Source organism: Lonchura striata, chromosome Z (assembly GCF_050655825.1).
Source record: "Lonchura striata isolate lonStrDom1 chromosome Z, ASM5065582v1, whole genome shotgun sequence".
Taxonomy (NCBI): domain Eukaryota; kingdom Metazoa; phylum Chordata; class Aves; order Passeriformes; family Estrildidae; genus Lonchura; species Lonchura striata.
The window spans coordinates 48092554-48110694 of record NC_140740.1 but is presented as its reverse complement, the minus strand read 5'-3'; the positions used below and the strand labels follow the sequence as shown (position 1 = coordinate 48110694).

Sequence of the window (18141 nt, the reverse complement as noted above, 5' to 3'; positions counted from 1 at the left end):
AGATCTTGTCCAGCATCTCTGACACACTCTGCTCAAATCCCTGCCTTCTTGCTTAGCCCCTGAGAGTTTTCACCCTTCCAAGGTTAATTAATGAGGTTAAGTTTAAAATAAGTCACAGTTCCAAGTATGAAAAGATCAAAGAATAAGCAGATGCCTTGTCTCTATGAAATCTGACTTTCAGTGCATCTACCCCTAGAAGCCAGCTCAAGATGGAGACTTTACTGGCCTTTGCATTGCATTTCAAGATGCTTGTCACATAGCTTTTGCTCAGAGATTCCTGATTTTAAAATGGCGAGGAAAAGTTGAATAAAAGGACACAGCAATAAAGTCCCAACTTACATGAATGAATGTGGTTCTCTGTATCATAGTTTTGGAATGACACAAAGTAGATGGGCTTTCCAAAGCCTTACTAAAGTAATAGCAAGGGAGTACATTATTAAATGCCTCCTGTATATTATAGGGGTGATACCTTTACAGTATCACCCTATTTTATAGGGGTGATACCTTTACAGTAATAGAGATCCTAATACATATGATACATTGTTACTAATGTGTTTTTAGATATAGTGTCAAATGCAAACACTCCCTACATTCTTCTAGCAATTAATGCAATAATAAACTACATGGACCTTGTGATTTAGCATATCAATGAAATATTCACACTGATTTTTTTTTTTAATGTGTGTGAAAACACACCTGTCTACTGTGCACCTGGGAAAGAAGAACCAAAAGGGACATCTTGTACCAAAAATTTTGCCTTCACACAAGAGCAGTGACTTTGGTCAAGTCCTGTTGCCGGTGGCTGGTTGTGCTGATAAGACACCACTTTGTCAGTTGCCATAAGGAGGTTTTCCAGTCTCCCTTCAGATTAATATAAGTAGAGATATCATAAACAATTGGTAGTCTATAAGAAGATTTAAAAGTGAATAGCTGCTCAGTCTGAATCTAGGATATGGGTGAAGGAAGGCATTTTCAATAAAAGCAGGGATGAGGTTTTCAAGAACTAGGACTCCAATCTCCCACTGAGAAGTATTCTTTCTCTAGCTCAGTGAATTTCAGTAGCTTGTGTTTTCACTATTGATACCTAAAGTATAACTTTTTTTTTCTTTCTTCTTTATGTCTGTACATAGGAATTTTCTGGCTCAACTGTGAAGTGTAAAATTTAGCTTAAACTTAGGAATAATTTCAGTTGAATTAAAATTATCGTCTTCAGGGACAAAATAGCTCATCAAGGAAGTGTCTGTGTCGATCCTGTTAGAAAGTTGAAGAAAGACCCTGTCCTCTCTCCCATGTCCTTTCCTTCTCTGCCATTAGTAGTTTTTCAATTGACCCCAGAGTCAGTGGCACCAGCAACAGACCAAGGGTCTCTTTCTTCTGGATTCTGGGTATCCTAAACCAAATCTAGCTTTTGCAGTGACTTTTCATAGCCTGGCAGGATGAGAACATTTTTATCATGATTAGCAATTCCTTAGGGTATTTTTATGGACATCAAATGTGATGAACACCACTGTACATTTTGTAAGGGTAGGTTAAGAGTGCAAACTGCTTAACTTGTGGTGACCACCCACAGAATTATGTACTGTGGTACAAATCTGCCGGTCAAATGTTTCCTCCCTGCAATGCAATAAACATCCTTATAATTTACATTGGTGTAGCTGGTGATGAAATGTGCCTGAAGCACAGATGTGTGCAAGGCAGTGGTCCTGAGAGTTCCCATGGGAGCAGTGCTGGGATGCTGTCTGCACAGAGACTGGCTCTAGCTGTGGGGCAGGACTTGCTCCTGCTTTCTGGCCCCTTCATCCTGTGCTAGAAAATTCCTTCATACAATAGGTGTCCTGATATAAGATTGGTTCTCAAAGACCCTATGGCAACACTAGTAAAGATCTCTGACAAGTGCGCTATTCTGTATTAGTTTGGCTTTACTGTGGGGTTTTTGTTTGTTGGGTTTTTTTTAAGCGTGGATGTTCTCTACATTCCATTTGCAGACTGAAGGGCACAGTTCCTATCATAAACCTGGTTCTAATCAAATCCTTCTTTTTTGCTTTTTCCTTTATTATGTTTTTTATTGTTATTTGTTTGTTTTGTTTTTTTTTAAACATTCACATTCTATTTGCTGTTATCTGGACAAATGGTTTCTATGAATCATGCTAAATGTTTGTGATGTTCAAATGACACCATCAACAGATGGTAAATGTATTGTAGCACCACCAAAATACTATGGCATGGCTACAAATAATTTGGGATGTACTGCCATCTAATGGCTTCGCTGACAGTAAAGGAAATCAAGAGTAAGCTTGGCTCCTATTAGATTCAGAGAGAAGGTAAAAGGTTTTGAGTTACCATGTGGAAAAGTGTATTTAAATTACAATGCTGAAGAGAATGTGTGCAGACTTGGCTATCTTTTGACTATTTGAGGTGGTGCAGTGTTTCATATCCCTGCTCTGGTCTTAAACAGGAGTCAGTAAGTAAGTAGAGGGACATATTTGTATTTTACTGGCATATAACTTGAAACATTCTTGAGTCTGTGTCATTAAACTTAATGGTACTTCTTAAAACAGAAGTTCAACAATTTTGCATTCCAGTTTCAGAGAGGTCTTCCTTTAGCTGTAGCTTGACCTCTCGTAGTGATAAAAGACAATAAATAAATGCAGCCTGTGACTCTCTGAAAAAAAGGAGTTTGTCAGCATGATCTCTCACCTCCTCTGCTGAAAATCCCCTCCTAAACACTCTTCCTGATGCATTTTGCCATGATTTCTTCTAAGTGCAGAAAAAATACATGCTCCAAGCAAGCCTTCAAATATTTCTACTGGGCAAAGAGATTTCTTTTTGCTGACAATTATTTAGCCATGTTGAAGCCTAAGCCTCAAGAGCCATGAGCTACTGGCCAGAGTCAGAAAAACTTCTGGTGTTCAAGGTAGTCCTCTGGGATCCTGCCTGGGAAATCCCACAGAAAGGGAGCCAGGGTTCTGCCTTTTTACAAGAAAGTGATTGTTACTTCTGTAGCTAATCAGGAAAAATGGTAAATGGTTAACACTGAGAAGTGTCTTCCCTTGCCTCTGCAGCCCTAGCTCTGGCTCTGTTTCTGCACTATCCAGCACTTTGTGGAGATGCCCTGAGCACACCTGCACACCCTGTTTCTCTCATTGGACCTATATGCAGTTCCCCTGACCTCTGTCTCCCTGTCCATGTGTCCCTGGCTCAAGCCATGCTCTGTCTGCATCTTGTTGGTGCCCCACTATCGCAGGAGCACACAGAAGGCACAGGGGCTGTTGTATGTGTTGTTGGCCTTGCACAAAGGGAGATCTTGGTAGAAAAGCTCTGCAGCTGAAATGTTATTACAGTGGGCTTTTTCATACACTCTGGACCACCCAGGAAGTGGTCTCACTTTCTTGATCAATTTAAAGTGATGTTTGTTTGCTAGCCCCTCTCCTTGGAGCATCACTCAGCAGCCCTGTGGAGTATGAAGTGCATGGCATGTTGTCCTACTATGCAGTCACTTTGTGCAGCTTCTTAGTCCTGTTCTCTTCCCCTTGATGACCTCAGGAGAAGTAGAGAATAGTAACTTCTCTTTCCTGCTGCATCTAGTCAGTGGCAGCCATGTGTGCATGTCTGATATCCAGAAAGCATAAATTGAAGATGCTCTTAAAAAAACTGTGTGTATCTCTTCTACTACAGTTCACATCTCAGGCTTAAGTAAAAGGGTGTGGGAAGGGTATGACTGCATAAAAATGCAATAGTTACAGAAAAAGACATGTTTGAAATGGCCCAACTGGGTAAATGGTCTAGCTATGAGATTAAGTTTCTTAATTACTTCAAGACTTGAAAACTTAAATTCACGTTCAAACTCTCTGACATAAACAGTTCACATATTTATTCAAATCCTTTTCTTTAAAGAAAACAGACAACATTGTGCTAAAATTAACTATGCACAGGATGGCCTGCAAATTATTCTAATGAAACAAGGAAAACTCTCAAAGTATTTGAAGAACACTCTGTCAGTGTTCAATAGACTGCATCCCTGATTAATGCTACAGACTCAGGACTGATCAGTGCTATGGACTTGTTCATCTGGGGAAATAGAACCCTGCACAGCCTTCAAAGAAATAACTGCTGGGAGTAAAAAAGTCACTCTGGAAATACACACAGGGAAGTTATATATAGTAAAGAAAACTCTTCTCTGGGGAAAGGATGTAAAAAAGGGTTATGGGTCAAAAGGGAGAGTTTTGTTTACAGTAAGAGGACTATTGAACAAGAAGCGCAGACTGAAGCTTGTCAGTGTGTGCAATGTTTCCAGTAAAGAGTGAGCTGAGACAACTACTCAGGCATGACCTCTTCCTACCAGCCTGCTTGCCTAAACCCTAGGCTGAACCCTAGGACAGGAGGCTTCTGACAGTATTACACATACATGTTTCCTTCCAGCTTCCTCAAGCTTGCAGTTGGGTAATCCTGGCCAAGGATCACCCCTGGTCCTAATTGATTTGCACCCAAGGTCACTTTGGCTTAGGCTCTGCATGCCCAATGGTCACAGTGTTGTTTTAGGAATGATTTATCCTCCTACACCCAAACGATCTCTCTGTCCCTGTGTTGGATGGCACACGCACAATTGAGAAATTCAGTTTTTCACTTGACACTGAAATTCCACTAGGGACAACATTCAGTTAAATCTCATGTAACTTTGATCATTTTGAATGAAATGTCAGTTGCCAACAGGAGGTCAGAGGAAGTAATTTAAACTGATTGTTTGTAAAGGAAGCTGTCAGTTAGGGTTTAATGCATTTGGCCCAAGATGGACTTTAAAGCAGGATCTTAAATTGCTTTTAGGTTGGTCTTCCTCTAAGCTGATTTCAGCAAGAATTGTGTTGCTGTTTAAATGCAGTGACTGTTTTAGTAATTACACTTTTTAAGTCTATCCTAAAGGACTTGTACAGTACAAAAGCAGTCAGTTCAGGAGGAAGAGCAAGGGGATTTTTCCAGTACAGAAGGGACAGCAAAAGATGGGAGGAATAGCTTTTCTGCATGCATTGCAGTGGTAAGTCAGCAGGAATTATTATAGAAGTCTTCATCGCAACTAAATAAAATGTGATGTTACCTACCTGCCTGCCCCTTTTCACAGTTTAGCAGCTCATTTATACCCAGCTTTGGATTGATGGATTTGAACTCAAGTGCAAACTTACTGCAATGGAGTTGGGAACTCTACATTTTCCTACCTGTGAATGCTATTACTCCCTTGGTGTAATTTTCTTGCTCTTTGTACCCAACTCTGTCTTTCCTGAGGTGATACAAAAACCTCTCCTGCAATCAGGCTTAGTGTTCCCATCTGCATAAATCCATTTTCTCACTCAACAGATGTATGATGTGTAAGAGTCACTGCAGACAGCAGCAAAATCTCCATTCAGCAAAAGTTATCAAAACTTCTTACAACCCAAAAGGTTCAGTTCTCAACAGACTCTTCTGGATTCATACACAGCTGCTGGCTCTTACCACATCCTGTGTGCTTGGTTCTCGCCCACACACTGCAAAAGTGCCAGCAAAGCTGTGGGCTCTTGCTAAATCTTACAGTACTGATGTCCTGAATTGATTAACAAATTATTAGTAATTGTTTTAGTGGGTTGGTGCCCCAAGCATAGCCCTTCGCTGTTCTTGGCATGGAAGGGTGTCCTTGCTCAGGCAGCTAAGCTAAAGCTAAGCTCACATCAGTTTAACTTCTGGAAAGAAATTTGTTGATCTATTTGGGCTCATCTTACCTTGGTCATGTTTTTCACATTATCTGAGCTACTCCTGGCTTTGGGACTTGAGTGCCTGTAATAGGGTTGTCATGCCTCTTTTCCATGCTCTCCCTTACCATTGCATTTAGAGACTGGAATGCTGTTAAAATCCACGTGTGATGAAATCAGGTCATTGTCTTCCTCTCAGCTGCTTGTTTCTGGCAGCTGCTCCTCTGCAGCAATGCACCAATGGGGCAGGTCAGTAAAAAGCTATGAGTGTAAGGAAAAGATGAGGAGAACTGCAAAACCTGGGATGTCTCTGGGGGTAAGAAAGGCCCTGTGAGAAAGATCTTGTGGTTTTCATCATTGGAGCCTGTGGTGGTGTGTCTTTAATTTGATTTTTGTTCAATATCTGTCTTCCCCCCCATCCCTAATCTCCTCCTCTCCCCAGTTGTCAGTATTCCCTAGCTCTCCCCAAACCCCCTCATCTCCAAGTTGTTAAATCCTCCCTTTCCCTGCCCCTTTCCCTGGAACCTTCCCTGTCATTCATCCTAGCCCCCTCCTCTGCTTCCAGAGCATTTCCTGTCTGTTTGGTGAGACTCGAAACCCTATTGCTTATTTTGTGTTATTCCACTCCCTTGCTTCCCCTGATAGGTTTGTGATGGGTTCATTCTGCCCTAAACTCCTCCCCTGCTATTCCTTTATTGGTTGCTGTTCCTACACCCGTCTCCCTGAATTCTTGTATAAAACCTCTGCTCCCGCTCCTGAGGGGGTCTTGGGGCTCACTGAATAAAACCATCCTGTTCACCCCCAAGTCCCATGTCGCCTCCCTCTGTTCCCCACCACCAACTGGGACAGCAGAGCTTCGCAGGGGGAGCGGCCGCCCGTTCTCTTCCCTCACCGCCCAGCACGGCACCGCTCGGGGAATCGCGGCGAGGGGAGCGCATACCGCGCTACAACAGGAGCCTTTCTGAAGTAGAGCCAGCCACATCTCACAGCCAGAAAGCAAGCTGGGTCAGAAAGTTGGCAGAGCTTTTGGTTCTGTTTTGGTCTTTGTCTGAAGCTGATGGGCTGTGAACACTGAAAGCAGAACTGTCCTTCCCACTGCTGGACTTGGAGGATTGAAGTGTTTATGGTGATGGGTGTGGGAGTGAAAAGTGGTTTGGGTGGAAAGATGTGCTACTGGGATACGCTGGTGTGGGATGAGCTGTGAGGATAGGAGGCCATCTCTCCTTCCTAGTCACAAGCAACTGCTTTGAAGCAGGGGAAAAGATCCTCTAGAGGAGATGATTTTCCATGTGGTGTTTTCCTCTCCATGGGGATGCAGATGCTCACTTCCCTTGGGGCACCACCTGTATATGAGGCCAGATGCCACCGGCAGCTCATTTGCAACCCCCAGTGGCTGAAGGGGCAAAAAAAGTATTGGCATAGGCAAAAAGTATTGCCATAGAGATTTTCATACTTAGAGTTCTACAGAAGTGGGCAGAATGATGGGAGAATGTAGCTTAAGAATTCACAGTTGTTAAACTAATAATTTTATGGAGCTGTGGAGGGAAAAAATATCCTTCTTGTATTCAGTAATTTATTGCTTTTGTCACTTATTCCCATTTTTGTTTGCTGGGGTGACAGAAGACACTTTGAAGACATATTTCCCTTAATTTACATGGCTTGTTGTCCTCAGAAAACTGGAATACAATGAGCAGTTTTCTATTGCCATTGTGCCCAGTTAAGTCTGCATGTTTCATCCTCGTGCAGTAACTTTGTCATGCACACGGTTTCTTGTATTTCCCTTTCTGTCCTCTGCTCTGGCTTTGCTCTCTGCAGCTCAAACAGATATGTACATCCCAGACACTTGCATGGATCCAAAATGCTTTGAATAAGAAAGCTTTGGGTTACATGTTCTTGCAATTTGCTCACAAATGAGCACTTAGAAAACTCTGCTGCGATGTCAGTCTGGTTGTTCTTGCAAAGCAGTCCTCACACAAAGGCTTTTCTTATACTCCACATTTTTACATAGTTGAACAGGTATCTTGGAAGTCCTCCTTTTGTCTTAGCCCTCCCTTCAGCCTTCTGGGTTTGGCTGTGACCAGGGAGGAGTTTGGGCTCTCACTGTTGTGCTGAGCCCCTGACCCACATCCATGAGAGCAGGCAGCTTCCCAGAGCCTCTGGCAGGCAGCTGACACTACTGAAAATCATAGTTTTCTTCTTTTCCCTTCCCCTACTCACTTACAGCTTAGAACTTATTTTTCAAAGCAACATAATCCTTAAAATTCAACTGGACATTTCCTGTATATGAAGTTTTTTCCCCCTTATTTTGACCTTATTCAGCCTTAATGCTTTTCTTTGAAAACAGAAATATAGAGGGAGAAAAAGTGGTGTTGAATCAAGTCTAGTTTAGTGATCCTTAGAAATATTTTTTGCCATACTGCACTAATGATGGCTCTTTAGTATGAGATATGATGTATTTCTGTGACATCCACACAACCTTTTCATCTGAAGGTGAGCCTGAACCTTTTACTAAACACGAACTTGTAGGTAACTGTCTGTAGTGCAAAGAAAGATCCAATTCTCATGAAAACTCCAGTATGAGACATTCTGGAACATTTAGAGCAGTGATTGTGACTGAGCCAAGAGAGTAGATAGTGATTGATAGGTAGACAGATAGATAGACAGATAGAAAGATAATTCATCACCAGTGTCATGTTTCTTTCATATCAGGAAAGGCATATTAGCTGCTCTGTATGTCAGTTGTGAAGGGCTCACCAGGGCTTTGGCAGCATCTCAGTGTCAAATACACCAGGGGCTTTCTCAGCACAAGCTAGGATTGCCCAACACAAGCTGAATGCCACATTATTTTACTGAAATTGGTAAAGGCTGCAGTAAATCAGGAGTGACCGAAGAGTAACCACATATGAACTATGCCAGTGCATTGTGCTATTAATGATTACCCACCCTTGGTTAGAAAACAGCACAAGTAGCACAGCTGGTGTATCTAACCATTAGCCAGCGGATGTTTTCCCTTCTGTTCTGACTAAACTGCTGAGGGGGGGAAGGGGCTGTTAGGGTTACACATTAGTCATATCCACTGTGGAGTGGCTGATGCCATCAGTCCCTGGAATGGGAGCTTGACACCTCAGGGGAATTGTCAGCACAGCTCCAAACCAGTGCTGCTGGGGGCAAGGAGTCACCCACGCCAACTCAGGGAGAGAGTTGGAATTCTGGGATGGATGGGTATGTGGTAAGACAGAGAAGAAAACTGCTTGGAGGAGAAGGCAGGAAGCTAGCAATGAATGGCATAGAGGCCAGGGTTGTCCTGTCTAAGCCACACATGAGAGTCTTCAGACAGACAGTCCTCAAACATTTCTTCTCCTCTGCAGAGGGGCTTGGCTAGTGATGGGGCTGACTTCAGCCGATGGACACACTGACTAAAATCAGGGCAGGTACTGAATAAACAGGAGCCCCCCAGAGCTGCTCCTTGGCTGTGCTCCTTGGCTGCTCCTTAGTGCTGTTCCAGGACAGGACCTGGAGGGTTGCCTCAGAAAGAGAGGCAGAAAGCAACAGTGGGGTGAGGTCATGCTGATGCATCCCTCAGCCAGTTTCTGTGCTGTGCCTGCTCTGACACCATGTCTGACAGCCTGACTGCTTGTACGGGCTGCTCAGCTTGGAAAGGTAATATCCCAAGGGTAGTATTTCATACACTTTCTTGCAATTCATTGAAACCCCCCCTTTGCTCTCATGGCAACTAGCCACCTACATGTATTTAATCCAAAAATAAGTGTTGTAGATTATAAATAGCTCCTGCACACACTAGGAACTCATTTCAAGGAAATATTTTGACAGGATGCCTGAAAGAAGAGTCAGTAGGAAAAGCAGCTTGGTTCAGCTAAGTGCCAAGGTATGCATTGCTAATTTCCCCTGTTGTTCAGTGGAAATGAGTTACTATCATTATTGTTCCTTTGCTTGCTCTTTTTCTTCTGGCCATTATTTTTCAGACAGAAAAATAGATTACCTAACTTTGGTAAGTAATAGCTGCCAGAAGTATAATACAGAAACATAATTTTCTGAAGTATTGAGATCCCCCTCACCTCTTTAAGAAATCAAACTAAATTAAATATCATTCCACAGTACTTTTTTTTTTTCTCTGCATGTCTGTCTTTTTTTTTTTTTTTTTTTTTTGCATTTTGGGGTTTGTTTTTTTTGTTTTGGTTTTTGGTGGTTTTTTTTGGACTGAAATACAGACCTGGAAAAACCTATTGCTTGACATATGGCAAAAAAAAGAGAAACACAATTTTGAAATAGAGTATTCTGGCTGCAAAAGAACATGTGGAATTACAAGAAAAGTGTAACTTAATTCTCCAGTGTTTTGGTCCTTCCAGACTGCTGCTGAGATATGCTGAATATTATAAAGCACTTTCACAGAGTTGATTGATTTATTTTTTCTTTCACAAGAACTTGGATCACTGTTATCACAGTGCCCCAAAGCCTTAGAGACCTCACTGTGTATTTCCTTGAGGACACCTGGAACTTGCACATCATGAATCACAGGGCACTGCCAGACATTTTGAGTGACTTTCTTGCAAGATGCAGGAGATCAAGCCTACTTGTAGTATTAAAGGACCTGTAAAGGGGTAAATGTAGAAAGACCTCAGATTAATTGGTATAAAGCATGGACAATTTTTCCTTGTGGCAAATCAGCTAGCCAGTGACAGGCAAGGACTCTTTTAGCCTGAAGTCAAACCAGATGTAAATTGCATGTTTTGGAGAGAAAGGTCCTTCTCAAGGCAAAATTCTGTATTTATCCTAACAATTAACACCTTAATAAATGGATATCTGAATGGATTTTCCCCTCTGCTGGCAAAAAAGTTATCTTTCCCAACATGCTTAGTTTGCTTCCCACCTATTCTTGACAGACTCTGAAATCTCCTACATCCATCACTGAAAACAGAAATTCAGCACTTTACAAGCTCAAATTAATAGAGTTCTACAATACTTTTTCATCATTGATTTTCTTCCCTGCAAGTGTTCCACACCACTGCCTTAAATTTCTTAATCTTTGGCCATCCACTGTAGCGATCAAGCCAGATGCAGTACCATTAATCATGAAATAAACACTGAAAGATTTAGATAATTTCATGTACATTTCACACAGCCATCCACAGAATTAAGAAGCATTCACTGTTACTCATGGAAGGTGCCTGGAGATTAATTTTCTTGCAATGAATGTGCCAGAGCCTATTTCTGAGTAATTACTGTTGATTTGTCAGAGTGGTCAGTCCTCATAGAAAACAGCATTTTCTCTCTGACACAACCAGCACAGCTTTAATGGGAAGACACTCTTTGACCGAGACAGTTTAAAAACACTTGCCTTTTGACCCCTTTCTTTGAGATGTGATTGAATGTGTGGAGTGTTTTTGCAAGGAGTGCAGAATAAATAAGCAATGAGTGAGCTGTCACAAGCTGTGGAGTGAAGGTCGTATTCTTCTTTTTCCTTCTTTTTTTTTTTTTTTCCGCTTGTGTTTTGCCAGATTAACTTCAATGAGATGGGTGACTGGTCTGAATCAAGCCCATTTCTGTGATGAGTTACATGTGTTGCTCCTTAGGGCAGAATGAAACTCCACAGTAGAAGCTGCCTTATTTAGAAGGAAATCAGATGGAAAAAAAAGATATCAGAACTAATAAAGCAACAAAACCATCATGCAGGAGATGAAAAGCATGAAACATACAACCATTTCCATGTCAGGGAAAACTGCAATGTTTAGTGCAAAACTGTTGCTTCCACTTCATGTCAGGAAGTGGAATAAAAACCTGCCTGAGTCTGTGAGTGTGAGGGGGTTATATTTGTGCAAAGTTCATTTGCCCACTTATAAATTACATACAAGTGAAAACATTCCTTCCTTGGTAGATTTAAAGGTAAGAGCTGAGGGGTTGTGCTTGCATGAGTGTGTGACCCAGCTTTTCCAAGGAGGGCAGGTGCAGCCAGCACCCCAGGACAGGCAGATTTCAATTGGTAGCATACCAATCTTCTCTCAAGCCTCCCTGCACCTGGCTTTGCCCATAGCTAAAAGAACTATGATTCTGTAGCCACATGAACAAGGAATTTTTTCTCCCCAAGAGCACTGAAAAACATTGAGATTTTTATCCAGTTGCACTCTGGAGTGTGCCCATGGCTCCACAAAAGCTTGAGCCAAAGAAAACATATCTGGGGTGAGATGCCACAGCAGGGACACGTGTACAGAGTCTCCAGGCTGCATTTGCTTTGGCACAGGCTCCAAGGATTGCCATGAGCAGAGCAGCATGAGGGCTGCTTTGCTTTCCCCTGTGTCACAGGACTTCCTCAGCTGCATAGCTCCAAGCATGGGAGCACTCTGAAGGAGTCCTGCAGTGATCTATGGAGAAGCAGCTTTCTCACAGGTGTAGCTAGAGATACCTGAGCTGCCTGGAGCTGTGTCTGGCCATAGATGCAAAACAGCTGCACAGTCCATGAGATAATATTTCCTGCTCTGCAGGTGGGATGGCAAATCTGCAGGAGGCTCCATCTACATGGACCAGATACCTGAGCTGCCCGCAACTTGCTGTGGACGGGCTTAAAATGGAAAAATGTTGGTTTTAGCAGCTAGGAAGGTCAGTGTACAACACTCCTTGAGGAAATCTACATTGGGAACAATTTAGTAAACTATTGCTACATATTCTAATATTCTACAGTGTGAAACATAGCTACTATAAATATCCAGTATTTTTTCACTTTTAAGGGTGTCTATTTTATTAACTTGATACTGCCATCAGAGCAAATAAATACTTGAGACTTAACATAAGCCACAGGTGTGGCTGTGTTCACCCAGGGATTGATGTCTTAGTCACTGGAACACTTTTCCTAACATTTGCAAACAATTGCAAGAAGCTATTTTCTTCTAGGAGCAGTATTCTATACTACAAAATAAAGGCTTGTCAGTTAATGATATATAACTAAAAACACACAAAATACCCCAGCCTTTATTTGTAAATTTTCAGTTGTTGTGAATTTTTCACTAAGGTCTCCACTTGCTCATGCCTCTGTGTCTAGTCTGCATGATTTGGCATAGAGTTTGCAAAATAAACCCCAACACCTTGCTGGGGAGCCATTAGACTCCTAAATGGGTTGATGGCATTAGAGACTGGCCATTTACAGGCTGTTTCCATGGCATGCACACACAGCAGTCTTGAGTATTGCACTTCCTTTGCCAACAGCTTGCATGCTAGAACAAGGCTCCCATAACTTCTTTTAGTCAAAGGATACCTTTGGCTTGTTGAAAAGAAGGAATACTTCCTGGGGCTATCTTCCTTCATGCTGCCACCACAACGTGCCTCTGCAAATAAAAGAACAAGTGCTCAAATTTTAGTTCAGTTTGTATCATCAGATCTAGTTTCCCACCTACTCGGTTTCTTCTACATAGATGTGGGAAATGCCTGTTGTTAAAAAGTGATTTCTGGGTCAGTGACTTTCCTCCTCAACATCCAGGGCTTCTAGAACATGACACTGCCATGGGATGCTCATCAAAGGAGCAATTTAGGTGGATAATCTTGTAAACTTCAGAAGCACAGTGCCTTCATTTTGACTCATATAAAGGCTGGGTAGAAGGGGGTCTGTTTATCTTGCTGCCCGTGCACTTAGAGCAGTGTGCCAGGCCTTTCAAAGGAGCCCAGAATGAAAAGGAGCACATATGATCTGCAGAGGTCAATGGTGTTTGATAGCTGGGATGCCATGGAAGATTTCACATTCTTCAGCTCTAATCTCTTATAACAAAATGGAATTCAAACCTAACCCCCCCCAAAAAATAAGTCAGGTCTGGCTAGTGTGATGCCACGTATCCACCAGGATTTGTTTTTGGTGGATTAGTGCTCTCATTTACGTGTTTTCTTCTTGGTCAGCAGTGTTATTGTTTTAGCTGATACTTTCAAAAGGTGTTTATTTTTGCTGCTAATCTAAGATGAGCCCTGTAATTATCTGTGAAACAGAAGCAATTCCTTTCTGTAGCTGTGATGCTCTCTGGAGGCTGTGCCTGATGGTCAGCATTTCATGTTTTCTGACATGCCTTTTTCCATGGCTATTTTCAAAACAGTTGCATCGCATTTCAACTGCCCTGGTCCTTTGTTGATGTGTTTTACCAAAAATACCTCGGACAAAAAGCAAAGACTTTTTGTCTCCTAGATGGATTAAGTGCCATTCTACTGTTTGTGATGAGAAGTATCTATCTCTGCATCAATATTTTTATTTAATGCAAGTTTTGTTGGGTATTTTAGATGTTGGGCTGTAGCAGAGAGTAAGACAGCCCCTTGAACTTACTAGGCAAAATAAATAAAATATTTTATTTTCCACAGTTTCACATCTTTTCAAGTGGCAAAAGGATGGCTAGAACAAAGATGTAAGAATAACAGCCTTTCTCAATTTTTTTAGCCATTCTTCATCTTGTCCTCTGGTCTTTGCCTCCCAAACATAACTTGGAGCTGCTGTGGTTATGCCACTGTTTTTTCACCTGTTTCTACATTTCCCCTGCTCTGATAGATGCTTTGCCAGGTGCTCTACCGTCATCTTTCAGGATGTAATACCTGTTTACCCTGGGCAGACCTTATGGTTCCCTGACATTTCTTCAGCCTTTTTTATTCCCTATATTTCCTCTTCTCCCTCTCTTTTTCTTCACCTTTTCTCTCTTCCTTCCCATCCCGGACCTGCTTCTGGGGGATAATTTCTGAGAGCTTTTGCATTCACTCCTAGCCTTTGTCCTGCCTGTTTATTCCTTGCTTCATGCAGCCTTTTACAGACTGGGTAATTCTGTTGATCACATAGAGGTTAGAAATTTCATGTGGAGGAAGACATTTCACCTCTATCTATCTATCTAGAGAGAGATATAGTAATTCAGGATTTTTTTCTCTCTCTCTGTTATCTGATTCTGGATTTTTTCTGAGATGGAACAGTGCTCTGGGTGCCTCCTGGAGTTCCAGTGCTGTGGGAAATCTTTATGCTGCCCAAGCCTGGGTGAGTGTGTAGCAGCTGAGTTTGGATTGTGCAATATTTCTTAAAAGTGGAGGTCTGGATCTGGATTTCCAGGTTCAGTTTGGGCATTAACCTGGAAGGGAGCCTAATCCATGAATGACCAACATGAGGCCTTTCAAAGTATCTACTCAAGATATTCTTGAAAATCTCTGTTTTCTGTCTGTTTACACCTTCAGCCTTGCTGTGATGTCTCCGGACATGTCAATGCTGACTGCTGGAGACCTGGCACTTGATGTAAACACAACACTGTAGTAGTAGGATTAAGACTATTTACTATTTACTATTTACAGTAACTGTTTTATGTTTGAAGCAGATGGAAAATACACCAATGAAAATGTCGTTTGTAAACGCATCAAGAGTAATCACAGTGCATACTTCTGAACTGCAGTGAAACATCTAAAAAAACCAGCCAACTAACCAAAAAATCCCTGTGGTCCCCTACCCCTACCCTTCCTCCCCAGACATCATAGTCACAGCTCTTTTAAAGATTGGAGTAGAAAGGGGATAAAAATAATCTTATGTTTAGCATCACTATCAAAATTTCAAACCTCTTCAATGTGTTATTATTGAGCCTAATACAATTGCCCTGGTAGAGATCCAGGAGTAGTAGATAATAAATAAATAACTGCTCAAGATCTTCATGCATGCAAACAAACCCTGTATTTCTAAGGAGTCAGGGGTGCTCTGAACACCCTTCTCCTCATGTTCAGAGGTTCTGCTTTTCCACTACAGAAAAAGCCACTTTGGAGGAAGTGATCAAGATTTGCTTCTAGGCTATTCCAGTTACCAGCAATATCCAGAAAGGAACTTGAATTTGTATTATTAATTCAACAGCATCATTATGAATGAACTACAGGAAACAATGCATCTTCTTCCTATGTAAACAGTGTAAATAAAACTTCTGATAACCACTTTACTGCATTGAATTCCTCATTCTTTTCTTTGAGAGCGTTCCAAAGTTTAGCGTGCAACTTAATCAACTTCATACGTGCTTGAGTTGGGCAAGTCAAAACTAACATGACCCTGCACAAGAAAAAGCATCCCTCGCATGAGAAATCCCATTCTGCTTATTTGCTATATGTGAAAACAGCCCTAGCCGTTCCTTCCCTGAGGCAACAGAAACTTTTCCATGTTTCCTTAACCACCATCACCCTTCAACACTTTTCAGGACAAAAGCCTTGTTCGCAGGATGACCCTGGCTGCGTGATCATTAAAGCTGAGATGGAGCTGATGAAGCAAAATGACCAAATCTCCAACTTTAATGTATTCAGTTGCAATACAGTTACCAACTGCAAAGTATGGTGCTGTTTAATCTCTCTTTCCTGTCAACTATTGATCACACTGAAATTCTTTTGAATGTAAAACTTTGGGCCCTGCTTTGGCAGAGTCAAGTACAGGATTAACTTCACCTGCAGGTTACCATCTTTAAATTAGCAAGGCTGTTAGCATGGGTTAAATAAATACATACGTAAGTTAATATAATATTTTTTAATTAAAAAGATAGCAGTGCTATGTGGGTGGCAAGGATTAAATAAAGGGCAGGGAGACAAGTTAAGTAGTTTAGGTAGTGAATCAGACCTTCACTGAGTGGCAAAAGTTCTGAAAAAAACCCCACCTTTTTGGAATATACTTATGCCAGGCCTGTATTCAGGCCTTTTAAAATCAAAGTCCTTTGGCATTCATGACACTTGGGTCTGGGCTGGAAATCATCCAAAGGACTTCAGCTCTGTTCTCTGGGATTCAATCTCTTTAAAAAAAGGAGTGTTTTGGGAGGGTCGGTGACCATTTCTGGAATGTGTTAAATTAAATTCTTTGTTATCTATAGACAGACATCACAGGGGTTACAGCAGTGCAAACCCTTCTTCATTTCAGACCTTGTCACTGGTTACTTTCTGCTTGGAGCAGGAACACAATTGGGCTGCTTGGGTAAGGAACACAATTTGGAGACAGGTGTCTCCTGAGCTCTGGGGTCCAAGCACCCAGGTCCTGCTTTTGTTCCTGTTATCTCCAAATCAGGAAAGGCTGCCTGTGAACAATGAGAGCTTAGCCCTGTGAGAACGACCCACAGCTTTCTCTGGCTTCAAGATAGCAAGTCCCGTCTTTGCTTACTCATTATTTGTATAAAGGAAAAAGAAGTAATTGTGGGAGAATAAACATCTGAAACATCCTCTTGAGAGCAAAAGCCAAAACAAGTGGGGGAAAAAAGTTTGCCAGGCAGCACTCCCTTAACTGAGCACAGGAGTGGAGACAATGTGCTGCCTAGAGGAGGGAAATACCTTGAAGCTGGCAGTTCACATGCCATGATGACAGTGGATGATGTGCAAGTCAGGAAAAACTTCTGAAAATCCCGTAATTTCCCAGTTCACCTATAGTTTTTTTCCCGGGTACTGGACAACATACCGGAGAGATTAACCGTTTAATCATAGCTGATTCATATATGGGGGATCTGCATTGTTTTATTTATTTATTTTGTTATCAGGAACTTCCTCTTAGAGACACGGGAAACTGAGGCATGGAATGGTGAAATTGTTAAATGGTGCCTGTGGCAGGGGCAAAAAAGAGAAGCGTGTTGCTCAAATCTTACACCCCTTTATTACTCCTATGCTAGTTTAATAGAGGAATTACAGTTCCTTTCATAACCCTGACTTTTCTGGCTGTAATGATATATGAGTACAATCTGTTGCTCACACTTCCCTGATTTTTCTGACTGCAAAATGAGGTCTTTTATACTGCAGGTGAAAGTACTAGAAAGGCTGATTTGCACCCCGTCATGTCCCCAGAGCTTTTGGTACTTGCAGGAAGCTACGTGGTGATCAAAGCTAAGAAGTCTGCCCAACGCTTTGCAAAGGCACGGTCGTTTTGCAGGTTCACTCCCCTGATCCCAAGCAGTTTGACCGTGAAAACAGGATATGGTAAAACGGGCCAGACCTGATGCGCTGCTTTATCGGAGTCTGCTGTCATTAATCTCCGTCTTTATGAATGGTGGGGAAGCGGCAGCTCTACACAAGGATAAACAGCCGTCGCAGCAGAGATGCTTTGAGCGGCTTTGCTCCTTCAGGGAAGAGATTTGAGATAAACCCGAATCTGGAAAGCATCAGTGAAGGTGCATCGAGAGCCGCAGATCACCCCCGCCGCTCCGGACCTTTCCACCACTTTCCGTCGCCCTTACCCTGGGGTGGGCACCCTTCTCCCCCGCTTCCGCGTGCTGCCCGCAGCCGGGGGGTCGGGAGTGCAGCGTGGCTTCGCGGGGCTGTCTGTTGATGTCCCCGCACTCCCACCGCACATCTGCCGCAACCCTGTCGCATCTGGCCGCCGCCCCGCCGCGGGGCAGCATCTGCCGGCACATCTGGGCGCGCGCGGCCCCTCCCCGCGGGCACATCTGTCGGCGGCGGGGGGCGGCCCCGCGGC

General features: G+C 42.5%; 1 long non-coding RNA gene across 1 annotated transcript; it reads right to left on the bottom strand.

The window, feature by feature from the left end:
• Positions 1–485: 485 nt before the first annotated feature.
• LOC146763807 (uncharacterized) lies at positions 486–18072 on the bottom strand. Its single transcript, XR_014951405.1, has 3 exons — positions 17903–18072; positions 12979–13048; positions 486–11335 (listed from the first exon to the last, which is right to left on the bottom strand). It is a non-coding gene; the product is annotated as an uncharacterized LOC146763807 (long non-coding RNA).
• Between the last annotated feature and the right edge of the window lie 69 nt (positions 18073–18141).